The sequence below is a fragment of the Manis pentadactyla genome, chromosome 9 (assembly GCF_030020395.1).
Source record: "Manis pentadactyla isolate mManPen7 chromosome 9, mManPen7.hap1, whole genome shotgun sequence".
Taxonomy (NCBI): Eukaryota; Metazoa; Chordata; class Mammalia; order Pholidota; family Manidae; genus Manis; species Manis pentadactyla.
Window position 1 is genome coordinate 85279120 of NC_080027.1, and position 18349 is coordinate 85297468.

The following is an 18349-nucleotide window of genomic DNA, read 5'->3' on the forward strand; positions in this document are numbered from 1 at the left end:
CCAAATGGTATTCTTTCCACCAGGCAATCTTTTCCATGCTCCTGCTCCATTCCAACGCCCATGCAGGGATCTAAGAAACCGACTATCAGTTTAGGCTTCTCATTTGTACATCTAAACAGGCACATCCCACAGCCTCCTGAGCTTCTTCACTAGAGGTCCAACAGCTCACATATCTAAAACCAAACTATTCCCATAACTCTGCTTCTCCTCCTGTACTCCCTCCCAGCATGTGGTACCCTGACATTCACCCAGCTATCAGCCTGGAAACAACCCAACTCTGCATATTCTACACACTCAACCTACTATCTCCGACCTCCCAACTAACTCTTGATCCCTCCCTTGATTCACTAGACCCAAGCCCTAGCCAAAGTAACCAAAGTCGATGCCCCCAGACCAGCTGGGCCCATGTGCTAAGTGCTTCATGCTTCAGAAACCTCTGGGGAACCCTCTGCGGGCTCCGTGTGGTTCAGCCTTCAGTGTCCACGGCTTTGAATATCAGGAGGAAAAGCACAGAGTTGGTCCTATCCACTGGTTTCTGTCGCACAGCACGGTATCTAACAGAACAGGAGAGTGAGAGACAGCAAGCAGCCTGTCTTCGGGTAGCCTGGGGCTGAGTCTCTGAGACACGATCCTATCCGCCACACACAACATGGGGACGATCTGGAGCCGCACCCAACTTCCGTTTCCGGTGCAGAGGCTGCATCACTTCCCCTCCAGTCGCCCCGGAGCTTCCTGGAAGCTAGGAATATGAGGAAGCCCTACTCCTTTCTTCTTCCCTGCAGCGCAGCGGGACCGCGCAGTGACCCCAATTGTGGGTGCGTGGGGAGGGGCTACTCTGAGGCGGGGAGTGGCGGGGAGGGACGGAGTATGGGGGAGGTGCACGCGAGGCAGGTCAGGCAAGTTCATACTGAAAACTCGCCCAGAACTGGTTATTATTGAAAGTGGCAGGTGCAGTGTATGGGCAGCGACGATGCTAGTAGCCAGGACTTCATCGCCCTAAAATGTGTGTGTACAGAGAGCCTCGGCAGCCTGAAAACCACTTTCTTCTCCTTTGATACTGTTTTTTAAATGGGCCCAGTCACCACCCACACCTGCTGCTTGTAGCCTTTCCTCCTATTTATGAAGTAATGTGTCCAGCAAGAGAAGAAATCTTACTGGCTTTCATTGATAGCAGGCACCATTCTTAACTCTTCTCACCCTTTATTGAAATGGCAATGAAAACCCAAGTGCAGAAAGCACTATTAAAGGGACTGAAAAGGCAACAGGAGAACGGAGCCATTGCCTTTTATTTTAAAAATGAAAAGACTAGTAAGCAGACTCATGATCTTCTCAGCAGCCACCCTGGCACTGGAACAAGCTGTAAAGTTTGCCCTTAGAACAGTCCTCACATCCCCACAGTCAGTTTTGCTGAGTTGGCCTGTTTTTTTTTTGTTTGTTTGTTTGTTTTGGCAGTGGGCAGCAGAAGCTCCCAGGTAGCTGAGAAGTTCATGGAATCTTCTTACTGGTACAACCTTCACTATTGATTGTGTTACAGTGCAAGGTAAGGGGGAACAGACATTTTCAAGTACAGTGTTTACCTACACAGGACACTGCAGCTTAACTTCTGAAAGTCAAGAGAAACAGGCTTGAACAATTCTGGTAACATAGAAGTGACATTTGCTAATAGGATCACAGCTCTTGTGCTAATAAAATGCTTTAAAAATTAGTGTGTGGTTTTTAGTAATTAGCATATAATTTCAGTTATCAGTTGGTTTATAACAAACATACTAATTAGGTACCCCACTCAGTCATTTATCTAAATGAAAGTTCTGAGAAATTATATTTGTGGGCATTGATCAAAGCTTATGGGAAAAAGAAATTAAGATGAAAATCATGGGATTACGTTTTTAATTAGTTTGCCCCCTGAACAATTGTTTGGTGTGACACAGTGATTGATTTGTACTTATGCCTGCCCAGGGAGGATATGGCTCTACTACCAAACCTCTGAACATAACAGTGTTTCACAGGACTGAATATTTTATCATTATTTTTCTCTTTATTCCTGCTTAACAAGGAATTGAAAAGGAAGGCAGTGTGTGGGATCTCATAGTCCTTTTTCTGGTGATATGTATAAAGTACGAGATGGAGGCTTCAGTCCGTTGATTAATAAATATCTCAAACTTAGAATGTCTAAAATAAAACTCTTCGTGTCTCACCGCCAACCTCTTCCTCTCCCAGGTTTCCTTATTTTGACCAGTGGTGCCACCACACACCAGTGTGCTCAAGGCAAAAACTCAGGAACAATCTTGAATCCCTCTTTCTCACATTCCCCACAGCTTTTCCATCATCAAGTTCTACCAGCTTTTCTTCCAAAACATACCCCAAATCTACCTACCATCTCATCTCTACCCAAGCATCATCATCCTTTACGTGCTTATCTGCAACACCCTCTAATCTGGTCTCCTCTTACTCTATCACATCATCTTGATTCACTTCATCACAACATCCCTCATTATTGGTTTTTTCTTGTATTGTTCTTCCTTTATTGACTTTATCTCTCCCTACTAATGTGTAAACTCCATGTAAGTAAAGATCTTGTCTTTCTTTTGGGTAACTGTCCCAAGGGCCCAAATAGTCTCCAGTGCGTGAATGAAGGAATACATGAATGAGTGGATTCTGGTAGCACCAAGACTATTACCATCTTATCTCAGGTACACGGAAACAGGAAGGCTGGGAATGTCAGGGTGTCATATACCACAGAGCATGGACCTTAAAACACAAGAGGTAGACAGGACACAGAATAGAGAGGTCAGAGGAGCATTGGGGTGGAAAGCAAGGGCAGAGTGAAGGGAAATGGAAATAGTATAGTGCAACTCTGCAGATACATTCTATAAATCCTAAAACTTGTGTAAGTACTCACCTGCATACACAGTCCAGCCTGAAGAATAGTGGCTAATGTTTGCTCTACCTGAGTGACAGAACACTTTTCTTGGTGGAGATGCTTAGGCCTTGGTGTCAAAACAGTCTGATTCGGTGGGGCCCACATGTCTGCTGCTGCGTAATACTTGTAATCCAGTCTCATTCTTGGTCAGGACAGTAAGACTGCAATCAATACTAGCAGCTTGGAGAAGGCAGCATGGCATACTGCGGGGGTTCTGTTAAATCACCCCATGGGGTGAGCCTGAGCAGCTTTTCCCTCCATGGGTCCCAGTTTTCCTCATATATAAAACTTATTCCTGCTTAACAAGGAATTGATCTCTTTTTCCCATAAGCTTTGATCAATGCTCACAAATTTAATTTCTCAGAACTTTCATTTAGATAAATGACTGAGTGGGGTACCTAATTAGTATGTTTGTTATAAACCAACTTGAACTCCTGTGTAACTTTGTAACTCAAACTTCATTGAAATTTGGTATGTGGAGTCCCCTCTTCTCTGAGGAGCAAGGGGCCTACTTTTTAGAGATCCTTGAACCTAAGGCTACATCTCTATTTGGTGGTTCCACTTCACTGACATGTTTTGTCTAAAAAGCACTTCACCGTATTATGCTGACTCGTGTTTCTCTTGATAATGATGAGAATGTAAGGAGCAAATTATGCTGCTGTGAACCTGTGGTTTATTCTCTTACTCTTGAGTTGGATTTGAGGGATGGAGAGGAAAGAAGAAGGTGACTATACCATTGGTCCTTAGGGTTTAAAAAATGGGGCAAATTGGTCAGTGAAATTCCTGAGATTAGCCTTGTCTCTCCCTCCACTGGACATTGTGTCAGTCCTTTTCCCCTTTGAGGCTGCCCTCAATATTTTTTTTTAATATGTGTTTTTTTAACTGACCTGTGAACTTTGTTCAGGTCCAGCCCACGGTCTTACACTGTATTTGGTTTCCATGTCTCCTTAGTCTCTTTCAACCAGTGCACCATAGCGAGGGATACATAATGCTGGTAGGATTTGTTGCTGGTGATGTTAACCTTGGTCACTTGCCTAAAGCAGGAGTCTGCCAGGTTTTTCAGTGCAAAGTGGAGAATTCCACTTGTAATTAATATGCATTGGGGGGAGGTGCTGTGAGACTCCCTCGGCATTACTTGTAACCGGATTTTCCTCTTATGCATGTGTTGGGGATGGAGGTGAGGGCAGGCAGTGTGCTGTGTTTGGTGTACATCCCAAGAACAGATGAGAACTTACCATGATTATGCTGCTATCCAGTCAGAGCTGAGAAACTGTTGCCATTATCAGAAAGAACTATGGCTGTATCTTGATATACATAAAGGAAACTGATTTGGCATATTTCTATTGTGTATGGCAGAGTGTGTATGTTACTAATTGATTAGAGTTCTTTTTATCCATGAGTTAATTCAGCAAATGATTATAATAAAGGCTATCATTTTTCAAGTATCTACAATTTGCCAGATGCTGTACTAGGCTGTACATCTGTTACCTCAGTTCATAATCACAACACTTTAGGTATTATTGCCCATTTGACAGATGTGGATCCTGAGGCTAAAGGAAGTAGGTTGCTCAAAGGCAAGTGGCAGAAATGGACTTGAACCCAGGCCTGTCTAACTCAAAAGTGTCTACTATTTCCATGGCACCAAGCTTGCTCCCCTTTCTGCCAAGCACTGTGATCAGTGTGGAGGATACAGAAGCATACGACACAAGTTCAAGAAGAGCTCCTTTTACAGCACAGGAGGCCCTTGGAAGAGGCACAGAAGGCCTGGGGAAGAACCTTTGTTCATGGGGGTCATCCTTCTTTCTAGGTGGCAATTCCTCTGCCTTGAGAATCACTGACCTGGTTTTTCTCAGGTCTTCATTGAGTCAGGTGGATTCGTCAGGATCCAGAAGAGGGAACTGATGTTGATGACATGCTTGCTCTGCTTGTTGCTGGCTATTGTTCATTTCAGCTACCTTGTGAAGTAGGTATATTATCTCCACTTAGCTCATGAGGAAACCAAGACTCAAAAGGGCTAAGTAACATGCCCAAAGTCACCAGCTAATAAATGGCTAGGTAGGAGTCTGATCCCAAATCCAACTAATTCCTAAGACCTGTGCCTAGTCTTCCAGTCAGGCAGTATAGATTCCAGGGGGTACAGAGTCCAGCATCCTTGCTGCAGATGGGGCTGTGCACCTATTGTCTTCCCATTTATAGAAAGGATGATTGTGTTAATGCTGTGGCTGATGGACACTGATAGCAGTTCATCTGTAGCAAGATTTTTTTTTCTTTTTTGCTCAAGCCAAAGGATCTTGCAGCTTTTGCTTTTTTAAACTACCTTCCCCCCACAGTCAATCCATGTCAGCAGAAGGAAGGTGGAAAGTGATGATTCTGAATCATTTGTGACACATAAAATGCTATTGTATAAACAAACATGCTTCTCTAAGAACTATGGCATACGGTAATTCAGGTCTCTGCCTGCTGGCTTTTGATGAGAGAGTTCAGCTCCTCCTACAGTCCATGCTTAATGAATAGCCTTTGGTGTACTGCTAATAGTCTATGGTCTTCATGTCACAGGGCATTTGCTGAACTGTCCAGTGAAGGAGGGGAAGAAGAGGTCTGTTATTCTCCTGCCTTTTCCATGTTGACATATTCGTAGATGCTCTCAAATCTTTGTTCTTTCTATTCCTTGTTGGCTTTGAAAATGTAAACGCAAGGTGGGGTAGCTGCATTCAGCGATTGGAAGAAAAGGAAAACTGATGATTAGCAGGCACAGGGATTGGGATGGGCAGATCAGTTGGCAATCTGGTTTATTAAGGTTACTCCATTTTTTCCCTACCATATATGACAGCAGTTCACTGATTATCTTGACTCTGCTCCCATTGTTCTGATAGAGGCAGTGAGAGTGTCTAGATAGTGAGATTGGTAGTAGCTATGAAGAAGAATGGGGTATGAGGAATTAGAATATGTTCTTTTCTTTTTGGACTACTGCAGACCCTGAGGCAAAGATTCAAGTATAATTTATTTAGGAGGTACAGGAACCAGTGGTAGGGAATTGGAAAAATGAGCTGGAAAGGGGGAAAGGCCAATAAACTATGTATTATCAATCTAGTTGCTACTGAAGCTTAATCCCACAAGTGAACCAGGGAACATTAGTGAAAAGGACATATGTCAGAATTAGCCAACATCCCCTATCCCACCCCGGGAAGGGAGCTGGGGTATTTATGCACCAAATTCTGAGTGTCAGTGACTGAGGGCTGCTCCAGTGAAGTGTACTGGGCATACAAAGTGGTTTTGGCAGCTTGAGGGAAAACTCTTACTTAGGCAGAGATGCAAATGCTGGCAGTTGGAAAACAACATGTGCATTGATGTGGTACGACCTGAGAGCGTAGGCTGAGTACGAATATCATCAGTTATGTCCTCTTAAAATAAAAAATACACCCACTCCTCCCTCAGTGTTCCCCGTATCATTAAATAATACCACCATTTACTCAGTTCCTCGTGCCAAAGACCTTGGAATGTCCCTTGACACTTGTTTTTTTGCTCTTGCCTCACATTTGGTCTATTTCCAAAACCTGTGAACTTCATCTTCTAAATATATCTTGAATCCTACCACTTCTTTCCATTTCCACCATAATCTTTCAGTGGGTTTCTGCAGTAATTTCCTAGCTTGAATCCTTGTTAATGTTCTTACCTGCAATGGTAGCCAGAGTAGTCTTTTTAAACCTAAATCAGATCACATCACTACCCATCTCAAAACCATCCAGTGGCCTCTAATTATTACTCTTAGAGTAGAACCTGAAGTCCTTACCATGTCTAAAAGGCCCTACATGATCTACTTCCTGGCTACATCCCTGACTTGAGCCTCCATCCATTCTCCTCCTTGCTCACAGTGCTCCAGCCAGATTGGTTTTCTTGCTGCAATCCTGCCTCAGGGTACTTTGCACTTGTTCTTGCAACATAAAACACCACTTTAGATATTCATGTCACTCAATCAATTTATTCAAGTCTCTGCTTAAATGTCACTTCCTAATGGAGAACTTTTCTTAATAGTATATCTAGAAAGGAGACTTTGCCACTCTTATTTTTTTCCATAGCAACAATCATGACCTGACTGGTTTTAGTTTACGTTTTTATTTGTTGCCTATTCCTGCACCAGAATGTAAGTGCTATCTGGGAGGACTTGGACTCATGATATTTCCCCCAGCTTCTAACAACACCACACATAGTAGGTATTCAACAAATATTTGCTGAATGAATGGATTAATAGCTGTTTACTGGTCCTGCTGAGAGCACCCATCAGTCAGGAACTTCCAGAACAGACAAAATCGTAAACTAGTTTGATAACTGCTTCTGATGAAGAGCCCACTCTTAGCAGAGTCAATTGAAGGCCTGGGGCTACTTTCAATATGTTCTTTCTTGACATCCATGGCAACTCTTGACTTGCTCATTTTTCTTTGCCTCTCTGAAAATAGAGGGAAAATCAAGATAATCAATGTGCTACAAGTCATACCTGATGGCAACAAAGTATAGTCTTGTATTTTCATTAAGTAGAATGCAAAGTTGGTAATTTCTGCTAGTGCCTGGCACATACTAGGTGCATATTGCACATTTAGCAAATTGACAGTGTTCTCTCTTTGATGTTATTAGGCCACCTTTGTGTGTTAGTTATTCTGCAGAAGGAATTGCATTGTATGGCCTACACTCTTAAGGACACCAGAGTGACGGAATTTTCTCCATCATACCCTCCCAACCCAAAACACCTTTAGCCTTATTCATGCACATCATACATACTATCTCACGATTCTGAAAATAGTACAGTCAGTTCTCTCACTAGTGTATGCTTTAAGACTATTTAATTTACTCCATTATAAAAGTAATGGAGGCTCATTTTAGAAAATGTATAAATTACAGAAAAGTAAAAGAAAAAAAAATAACATGTGGCTTTACACCCAGAGATAACACTATTAATATGTTAGTTTATTTCCTTTTAGTGTTTTCTGTGTATACTTTTACATAGTTTTAATATGCGATCTTAAATCTTTTACTTAATGTCATAACAAACAGTTATCTTAATATTCGACACTGTAAATGCCTTTTTCCATAGTTGTGTACTGTTACATTACCTTGTTGGAGGCCGTTTAGCTTGTTTTCTGTTTTTCAAAATTATAAGTAATGCTGCAGTAAACATCCTTTTACATGTATCTTTGCTGGTATTGCTGATTATTTATTTCTTTAGGATAGTGTCCCAGAAATGAAATAACTAATTCTAAAGGATACATTTGGGGATTTCATTTTGATTCCTAAAACCTTTTAAATGTGACTTCCATAAAAGAGCTCTAGAAAAGCAGATTGCCTCGAAGAATTTACTTTCAGTTTTGGAACGTTTCAGAACCAGAGTGTTTTAGCTTTCCGTTTAAATGAGCATAGAAATATTCTGTAGCCTGTTTCTACTTCAGACCTCTTCTCTCTCTCATAAAATGCAGCAATGTCATTATGAAAATCTTCCTTTGGTAAACAACATATTTTTGTGTTCCTGGGGATTGTTTTAAGTCTTTCTGGTGAGCACTGGGTTTATGCCTAGAATTGTGTAGTATTTTTGCATGCCTGTTTAGGATGTCTGAAGGGTTAGCTATGCCTATGGTTTTTTTCATTGCCAAAAAGAAGTTCAGATTTCATGGCAGTGGAACTTGCTTTTACAAGTCTCCGAATCCTCCCTGAAAGGCAAGGACTACCTTGGCAGGGACTGCTCTTAGAAACATTATATGGATAAGGAGTTAACTCCCCAAGGCAGGGCCAGCCTGGAAAGGGCCTTGCCAAAGATAGACAGGAGGGAACCATGATAGTCCTACATATCGGGCCAGACATAATAAAATATCATGATATCCAGGAGAGTTAAGGGATCAAGGATGGTTTGGAAAGTTATGGGACAGTCACATTGCTTAAGCTCATGCATGCAACATTATTAAAAAGAACCTTACATCTCTGTATTGACCTGTAAAAAATGCTATTTTGTTAATTCTAAAGAGCAAGTTGTAGAGAAACATGTATAGGCTGATCCCATATTTGTAAAAAAGGCAAAAACTGGTTTTAGCGGAATCTTTAATATCTACATGAACCGAAAGAAATAGGTGGAACAACATGCATCAGACTATTGTAACTCTGGTTCACTCAGGAATATGGAAGTAGGTTAGGAAGAATGAGGAAAGCTTTGCTTTATACAACTCTATTGCATAACATGTTACAATGAGCATGTCATGCTTCTGGAACTTAAAAATAGGAGGAGAGCTAAAAAAAAAAAAAAGAAAGGTGGGGCTGGCAAGGAATATAGTGAGGAATAATGAAGAATGAGGTTTAGGAGCTAGTTTGTAGCTAGGCCCAGTGCAGGGCTGGGGTCTCTCTCTTGGCAAGGCTGGTACATGCTCCATAGGAAGGCCCAGCTTCCTGGAAGGGAGGCTGACCTGGGTAGGTCCTTCTTCTGGCAGCAGCTAGAAAAATCTAACATTCACCTGCAATTTCACTTGGAAGGGCTTTTGGAAAAATAATTGGAATGATCCAGAGTCAGGAGTTGCTATCCTTCCTCTGAGGGCTCCAGAGGGGAGGTCCGGAGGGGAGAGAAGTACATCCTGTAAAAGCCCCAGAATGGGAAAGACTGTTTCCGCCCCAGACTCAGAGCGCACCTCGCAACCACCTGTGAGGCAGGCCCCAGGCCTTGCACTGGAGCCGTTGCCACAGCTTAGATTAACCTCCTTCCCTTGGGAGCAAATGCTGAGGCGTTTGTCTTTGAAGAGTGATGGCTCAGAAGCTACACAACTTTCAAACATGATTTATTTCATACTCTATTTGTGAATTAGGGTGTGTTTACAGTGAAAGGATGAATTAGACAATGAGGAGTCTGCTGGAAATATGAAGGGATAATTGAATCTCAAAGTCTATTAAAGATGGTTGTCTTACATCTTGTGGGATGACATTTTATTACAGGGGCCAACATGGCTCTTGTATTCACTTTCTTCTCTTCCTTTCCTCCCTTTCTTCATTATCTTTAGAAAATTAGGTTTTCCCTTCCCCCAATCAATCAGAAGCTGCAAAACAGCCTCCAAGGAGAGTCAGGATCTCTGAGAGGAATACCTGGGGGTCGTGGCATTGCATAGCAGTTCAGCGTGGGGGTCCGCAGTGGGCCAGTTACCGTGGATCTTACCTCCTATTTCCTTTTCTGTAAACTGTGGTCATGTTTACTTCTTAGCTGTTATGAAGATGCCGTGAGATGATGCTGAGCACTGGGCTGGCACCTGCAGTGGGTGCCTGGCTAACTGTTAGCATCAGAATTCCCAGTTCTGCCCCCAGCTTGCTCTGCTCCTGCAGGCAAATCGGTGGTGTCCCTGTTCCTCAAATGCCAGCAGAACTCTCAACAGTTAATAACTCCAGGGGAGCCAACAGAGCTACCAAAACAGCTGAACGGCAATGACAATAATAATCAAAATAGCCCACCCCAGTTCCTCTGTGGAAGGATAATGTCATTTCAGCGGAGACAGCTCTCTCCAGTAAGTGGGCCTCTCCAAACAGCCTGGAATCTGCTCCTCCGGGCTGCTACAACTGGCCTTGTTCTGTGGTCTGATCTGCTGGGGACCTAGGTACACACACTTCTGAAACTGGCCGGGGGTTCTGGCATAGTCACGCTACCCAGCCTGCCAAAGGGAAAGGCCCTTTCTTTGGAGCAAATTGCACTGCACACATTGCCATCAAGAAAATGAAAGCACTCACAGCATGGCCCCCAGCTTTTCTCTGCAGCCTTCTGAAACAATTCTGTGACCACAAAATGGCAGGAAATGGAGGTCTTTCTATCTGACCTGCTCACGGGGCGGGCGTCGGAGCGCGGGGCGTGTCCCTCCTGCCCTGGTACCACTCAGATCGCTGTGGCTGTGTTTGTCTCCTCTCTCTGAGGAGGACAAGGCAGGCACGCAGGCAGAGGGATATATTTCAACTGCCCTTGACTTTTTTTATAATCACAAACATGAAAGGAAGGGAAAGAGATTGAGTTTATAAGACGGGTTCTTTGTGTAGCCTAATTTATCTCTCTTGCGCAGCACTGTGCTGAGTGGGTTTACTTTTTGTTTCTGATGCGGGAAAGTGAAATATGAATCTATGTTGATGAGATAGTAAAGGAATTGAAAGAGGCATAAATCTTATCTTCTTGCAACCCTAGAAGATCAGCTTCTTGTGAAGAAGGGGATTATACTTCTATAATTAACTGCTTTGCAGCTCCCGGTGATGGCTCAGAGCTGAATAATAGCACCCAGCAAAGTTGGATAAAAGGCAGGCAGGCGGGTGCAGCAGCTGATCATGAACAATGGTCTCAGGGCTTGCCATCCTTTTCCACTGCCCAGCTCTCAGAGAGTCAAGCCAGGAGATATTTGCCACCTGTCTATCAACATTCAGAGCAGAGAGAAAAGAATCCAGAACAAATAGCTTGTAGAGACCTGTTCGTCCATAGGCTGGTAGCTGCCAGGAGATGCCTTGCAAGCCTAAACCAGGGTTTATACCCCTCTGTGTGCCCAGCACTCAGTGCCTGTGAAGTGCTCATACACGCTTGTTGGAGGTGACTGCCACTTACCAGCTGTGGGATCTTAGCAAAGTTGTCTAACTCCTCTGATCTTCCATGTTACCATCCACAAAATGTAAGGGTGGGGTGTCTTACAGAATTCTTGTGAGGAGGAAATCAGGTCATGAGTATAAACAAATTACTTATCACAATTCCTGGCCCGTGGCAGGTGATCAATAAATGGCAGCTATTATTATTATATTGTGGAATAAAAATTGATTGCAAACTCATGGCCATTATAATAGTCTACACTGTTGAGACTCACTGCACACAGGCACTGTACATCCACTGGTGCGTGAAAGCCTCATGACACCTGGATCAAAGAGGCAGGATTCTTTCCTTGCATTTCACTGGGGACAAAGCCAACACAGAGTGGACCAGGGACCTGCTCAAGGTAAGCAGCAGTAATGCAACTGGAAGCCTTGGGATTCCTCTGCCCTCCCCTCCCCTCATCTCTCAGAACCAGGCTTATAGGTGCTCAGCCTACTTTTCTGTCTGTCCATCACTCTCACCACCCTAGGATCAAACCCCTGGTCCGTTTTTGCTTCCCTTTCTCCTCCCTTATGCACAACAGCATCACTGAGTTCTAGAGTTCTTCTTTTAAGATATTTCCAGATTTTTCCCCTACTCAATCTTGCTGCCACTTATGCTGGCCCAGACCCTCCATCTCATGAAAACCAGGCTTCCCATAGCCAGCAGGCTCCTGAGTGGTGTCTCAGTCTAGGCTCCCTTTCTGTTACCCATGCCAATGCCAGATAAATTGTTCCAATCTGCATTTTCTTGTCCTTCCTCATAAAGGACCAGCAGCCACTCCTCACTGCTTATCAGATCTGCTCCCCATTCCTCACCTGGTATTCAGGGCCCTTCAGCTGACCCACCCAAACTCATCTCTTCCTACTCACAGAACCCCTTTCTCCAGCTGAGCCTGCCTCAGTTTCCCTTAGGCAGGTACCCCATAGCCACTCTGAGGGCTTAGTAGATTAGATCCTTGATAAAAATGCAAATGCCTGACATAGGGATACCTTGTTCAATGTGCAGTAAGTGCTTGCAGAACTGTGGGATATAGAGATCATCTATTCCATCCACCCACCCATTCTACAGATGGAACCTGAGGCCCAGAGAAGCTCAGTGATCTAGTCAAGGTCACACAGTGAATTATTTCAAAATGAAATCTCAAACCTAGGTCTTTTAGCTTAGAATTCAGTGCTCCTCCACTGGCTCAATACTGCCCCCAGAGATGACTAGCAGCTATGGGGTGGGGTGAAGGGATAGGGGTGATATATTTAGTACTCAGACTCCAAGTTTGCCCTAGACCTGTGTCATTCACCAAAGGGACAGCCTGAAAGCCTGCTGAGGAAAAAAAGCCTGAGTTAAGTACTGGTGCCAAAGGAGAGGCAAGAGTGGAGAGAAGGGGCTGAGTTGGAGATTGAGATTTAGGGGATTGTAATGGAAATCAGCAACACAGCACGGCAAATATAAATGCGGCTCAATACCAGTCCAAGCAGTGTGCTGTGAGAACATAGCGATTAACTGCTCTATTCTTAAGGGAGATGGGATCCAGGAGAGCTTTGGGGAAGAAGTGGCTCGTGACTTGAGTCTAAAGAACCAGGATTTTGCTCAGTGGTAATCAGGGGCAAGGTACTCTGGGTTGAGGGAGCAGCAGAGACAGGGACAGAGGGGCCAGACAGCCCAGGATGTGTGTGGGCAACAGCAAGGTCAAGAGCAAAGGAATCTGAATAAAGCAGAGAAACCTGGATTCAAGTTCTGATTCTGCATCTAGTATGACCAGCTTGGGATTTAGACAAGTCACTTTATCTTTCTGGATCTTAATTTCCTTATCTCTGAAATGGTCATAATGATATTATCTGTCTCCTGGGGTTATTGTGAGGATAAACCAAATAGTAAGGCACCAAATATAGGGCCTGACACATAGTAAGTGCTCAACAAAAGGTCCAGTATGGCTGGAGCTTAAGTGCTTTTGAACCACAGGGCCAAGCAGAGGTTTGGGCCATGCTGCAGGTTTTATTTCGCCTTCCAGTGGGCCCTTTCTTCTCCTTCCAGGGGCTCATCAGCTGGCCCAGGAGGGCTGCTTGCCCACTCATGGTTGCCACGATGTTTGGCCATTCCCCAGTCCAGAGTGACCTTCTGGTGTTGTCATCATCATTGAGCCCTTTGCAGCCTGACCACACTGGGGCCAGTGTTCCAAGTTTGGGAACATTTGCTGGCAGAGCCTGTGTTTGGGAGCGAGAGCAGTGTTTAGGTAGAAATAGATGCTGAAAACAGCTGCTGGCTTCTCTGCCTTGGTGAGCGCAGAGCAGGCTCTGCCACTTTGGGCTTTGCAAGGGAACAGGGAGCACAAGGCAAGCAAGCTTTTGGGGGTAGGGAAAGGCCATTTTTTTCAGGGAGTGTGCCAGCCTCATCAGGCAGGGGCTGGGGCTGGGGCTGGGGGCTGGGAGGAGGGGGAGGTTAGAGGCCCTTCCTTCCCTCTGGGCTTCTAGGTGTTCAAGACTCTATAGGTTCTTTCTGCCATTTAATATCTGTAGGACTTTGGGTCAATTTTCAACCTCTCTGGATGGGCCACTCAGCAAAGCGTTTCCTGGCCTGCCCCTGTATGCCATTCTCCTTTAGTGAATGGTTGTCAAACTTACCCATACATCAGAATCACTAGGGCAGAACTCATTAAAAATTCAGATTCTGGGGCCCTGCCCCAGGACCTTTGGGGGCAGGGCCCAGGAACCTGCATGGAATGAACTTTCAGGTGATAGTGGTATTGACATCCCAGAAACTACACCTTGAGAACCACACTCTGATTTCAAACAGGTTCTCAGGAAAGCAGGAGCAAGCGGAGGGCAGAAGCGGGGGTGATAGCTCATGCCACCGCACTGCTCCTCTTCACACGCACACCTGTGAAATGCCTTTGTCTTCAGCTTGGAAACAGATGCTCTTACATTTGGTTGCTCTGGAACAGATGCCAACCCTGTTCTAGGATATGAAGAGTGATACCCCATCCCTACATTTACCTCTCTTGTTATCCATCCATCCATCTACCTATGTATCAATCCATACACCCATCAATCATCATTCATCCATTCATCCCTCCATCCATTCATCCACCTATCCATCATCCATCATTTTCTAACTACCCACCTGCTCTGTGCCTGTGCTGGCTGGAGTTGGAGACAAAGAAGAGTAAAGTCTGGTTCCTGGCCAGAATTCCCCATCTGGACAAATGGACACACAAACCATCATAATAAAGGAGGATCTATCCAGTGATCAATGTCTTCAGTAGACACAGTGGTGGCCCAGGGAGGAAATGATGGGCTCCACTGGCATGGGGGAAAGGGTCAGAGAAGGCTCACAAGACAACAATTTGTGTGTGGGTTGTGAAGAGTAAGTAGGAGTTTGCCAGGTGGAGAGGATGAGAGTGAGGGTGTGTAGAAAAGTAGGTGAGTCCTGTGAACAAAATCCCTTTGCATCATCTATTGAAAGAGCAGAGGCCCATCCTCAGGCCCCATGCAGCCATGCTGTGATGCTCCTCTGTAGCTGCAACCTCTGAACTCAGCCCAGCCCTATCTCCTGGCATTTCTGAGTGAAAAGGAACCACTCTTAAGTGCACATGTTGCAGGCTTGAGGTGGCTGTCTCTTACACAGTAAAGCTGTGCAATTAACGGGTGACAGCCATCTAAGCTGAGAGGCATGGGATGTCTCAAGAGCCTGGCTACAGGTACTGACTCTGCCTGTAACTCACTGTAACTGTGGACAGGTCTCTGAGCCTCAGTTTCCCCATCTCTAAGATGGAAGATTGGCTTCCAGCTCTACTAGTTTTCCTGTCTGGAGCATGGCCCTGACACCCTGGCTATAACACACTTGTTAACAATGACCTCCCTCTTCACCCCAAGCTCATCTACCTGTCAGAGCACATCAGAAGCACAACATCTCAGGTTTAATGGATTTTTTTGTGCCCCCAGCATATTCCTGCAGCCCAGAAGTGTTTTGCAGGGAAACAGCCAGGTGGAAGTAAGCCTGAAGGTGGTGCTGTGGCTCCAGTTGGGGACCTGCTGTCTGGAGCAGGTCTCGGTTTTCAGAATATCTTTGGAAACTGGGTAGGGTTGCTGGCAGGTTCTCTTCCTTCTTGGGGCCCTCACAGTCCAGCAGTCCCTACTCATTTTTAAGAAGCAGCCAGGCCAGCCCACTTGGGTCCCCCTGCCTCCTGGCTGCCTTCCCTCTCCTTCAGAGCTTTCTGCTTCCCTTTGGGTACCCCCTTCAGGACAGGAGGAAGAAAGCCTGTTGTGAACAGCATGTGGTAGGGCAGAGATCCATGCCTGGGTTTCCTGGGGGCCCTGTTTCCCGGTGCTCAGCACAGCCCGGGGCTCTCAGTGTGGAGCTTCCACTGGGTCTGTGACTTGTTATGACATGATGTGACATAATGATGTCTGGGTCACAGCATTCTTGACTCCACGCCCCCAACTATGGACTCCACACCTGGGAGGTTCACTGGATGTTTTTTGAAAGCATTCCATATCCTCTTGCTGGTTTCTCTCCATTCATTTGGTTTCAGGATTTAGCTGAGCCATCTAATAAAGAACCAGGTGGAGAGAACGATAGGGGAAAGAAAGGAGAAAGTGCTAACATTTAAGTACCCGCAGGATACCAAGCACTTCCACAAAAGCAGTGGTTTTTATGCTTCTTTCAACTGCATGACACTGTCCTCCATCCAAACTCACAGGCCCAACCCAGCCATGGAAACCAGAGACCAGGGGAGCTGCTCTAGGGGGACAGGGTGGGATGCTTAGGGCCCTGCCTCTTCATATCCCATGCCCTCCTCCCCTCCCACCAGCCCCTTTGGTGCTTTGGCAAAACCTGGATCCAAAACACTGTGCTTGTTAATTGTATATAACTCAGAGAGGAAATATCCTCATTTTTCAAAGATAAAAGCTGAAGTCCAGTGAGGTGAGGCAACTTGTCAGGATCACATGATTAATGAAGGGCAGAGGGCCAGGCTGTAGGCCCAGGCAGGCCCACCTCCAAAGCCCCCAACTCTACACAGGAGACAGTGGGTGCTCTGCTTCCTAAGGAGGGGCAGGAAGGGGCTGTGGCTTCCCCTGCTGACAGAGGACCGTGCTCGATACACACGGACACGGTTGGTGCTTGGATGTCTCTGGTAAACTGCAAAGAAGGAACTGTGGGAGATGGGAAACACAAGGAGTGTGAGTTCTGCACCACCAGAAAGATGATCATTCAGCTCCCAGGCAGTCTCAAGGCTGGCTGACTTCAGAAGATACTGGCCAGCATGTGCTGGAAATTCAGACATGAAATTTCCAGGCCCTGATTAGACTTGATTTTGTTCCAGGACAGCCGGGGTTTGGGGCTGTAAAAGAAGAACTGAATCTCCATTCCTGCTTTGCAGATGGAGGGGAAGTTGTGGAAGAGCAGCTCCTGAAAAGCAAGTTGCTTTAGGAAGAACCAAATAGGAAGTCACGTGTTTGCTTGGAATTTGTTTTATCTGTTCAGAACCTTATTATAGATTTGGAGTCAGAAATACTTGGGTTCAAATGTCATCTCTGCTCATTCAACCTGACTTTTTGAGTCGTGGTTGCCCCCTTTGTAAAAAGACATCACAGACAATCCCTATGTCACCAATCTGTTAAAAGGATGAAATGAGCTCTTGTGTGGGCAAGCATCAAGCCTGGGTGGGGTGGGGGTCGGGTGCAAACTACACAGTGGATCTCTCCGTGCTCTCTCAACTTTTCTCCAAGCCTGTTGAATTTACGGTATGCGCTAAATGGATATACTTCCAAGGGGCACTAAGGGATGGGTTATCACTTCTCACTGCAGTCAGCTGGCTGAAACACTCAGTTTTTCATCTTAATATGTGAGATGTGGCACTCAGAATTCTAAACTTAGAGTCTCAAAGAACTCAGGATGGTTGAATCCAGCTTGTTCATTTTAGAGATGAGGTGAGTGATTTCTCCAAGGTCACTCATTGGGCTAGTGGCAGAGCTGGAGCTGAATCCCCACCTGCTGACTCTCAGCCCACTGCTTTGCCATCCCAGGTAAGAAGGAGCCATGGAGGGCATGAAGGAAAGCTGCCAAGGATGCTGTCTTGATCTGCTCTGAGCCGTGATTCCTGCATCTGAAAGGAGGATAGAGTGAGAGCTTCATCAACAGAGATCTGCTCTGCTCCATGAATCCTGTCATGTGCAGGTCACCACTTTTTTCAGGAGGAGAGGCCTCCATTATAGGCCTGAGGTCTCAGGAGCCAGCACCAGGCCTGTCTGAGGTGGAGCTGGCTCCTAGCACAGGTACCAGGGTGTAAGGGGACACTCCAACTTGGAGTTGACCCCATCCTTACCTCTTACCAGCTGTGTGGCCTGAGCTGGGAATGACTGTCTCTGAGCCTGTTTCTTTATCCGAGAACCAAGGAGAATAAAAGTCTGTATCTCAGAGGCTACTGTGAAGGTTAAATAAATAAAATAGTAATAGCCAACACTTGATGAACATGTACTATGTGCCTAGTTGGGTTCTAAATTCTTTATATGTATTTGCTCATTTAATCTTCATAACAACGTGTATCTTACTGCTGAGGAAACAGAGGCTCAGAGTGGTTAAGCAGAGCCCAAGGACACACAATTTGAGAGGACAGTGCCAGATTGTGGACCCAGAAGCCTGGCTCTGGCATCCCATGCTTAATCACTCTACCCTCTGGCCTCTGGAGTTAGGCAAAACACAGTGCTTAGCACATAGCACTCCAAAAATTTCCCTCCCTCGCTCCCTCTCTTTTCCCCACCTTCCTCATCCCTGCCCTTCTCGCCCTGCAGGGTGGGTTTCAGAAACTGTGTGGTGTAGTTCCT

General features: G+C 45.3%; 1 long non-coding RNA gene across 3 annotated transcripts; it reads left to right on the plus strand.

The window, feature by feature from the left end:
• Positions 1-503: 503 nt before the first annotated feature.
• On the plus strand, positions 504-17987 carry LOC118915700 (uncharacterized). Of its 3 annotated transcripts, none has more exons than XR_005026174.2 (4): positions 504-815; positions 1453-1540; positions 13560-13801; positions 17552-17987. It is a non-coding gene; the product is annotated as an uncharacterized LOC118915700 (long non-coding RNA). The 3 variants fall into 3 exon arrangements; XR_008999285.1 differs by having other exon boundaries at positions 13560-13704; XR_008999284.1 differs by lacking the exon at positions 13560-13801.
• The last annotated feature ends 362 nt before the right edge of the window (positions 17988-18349 follow it).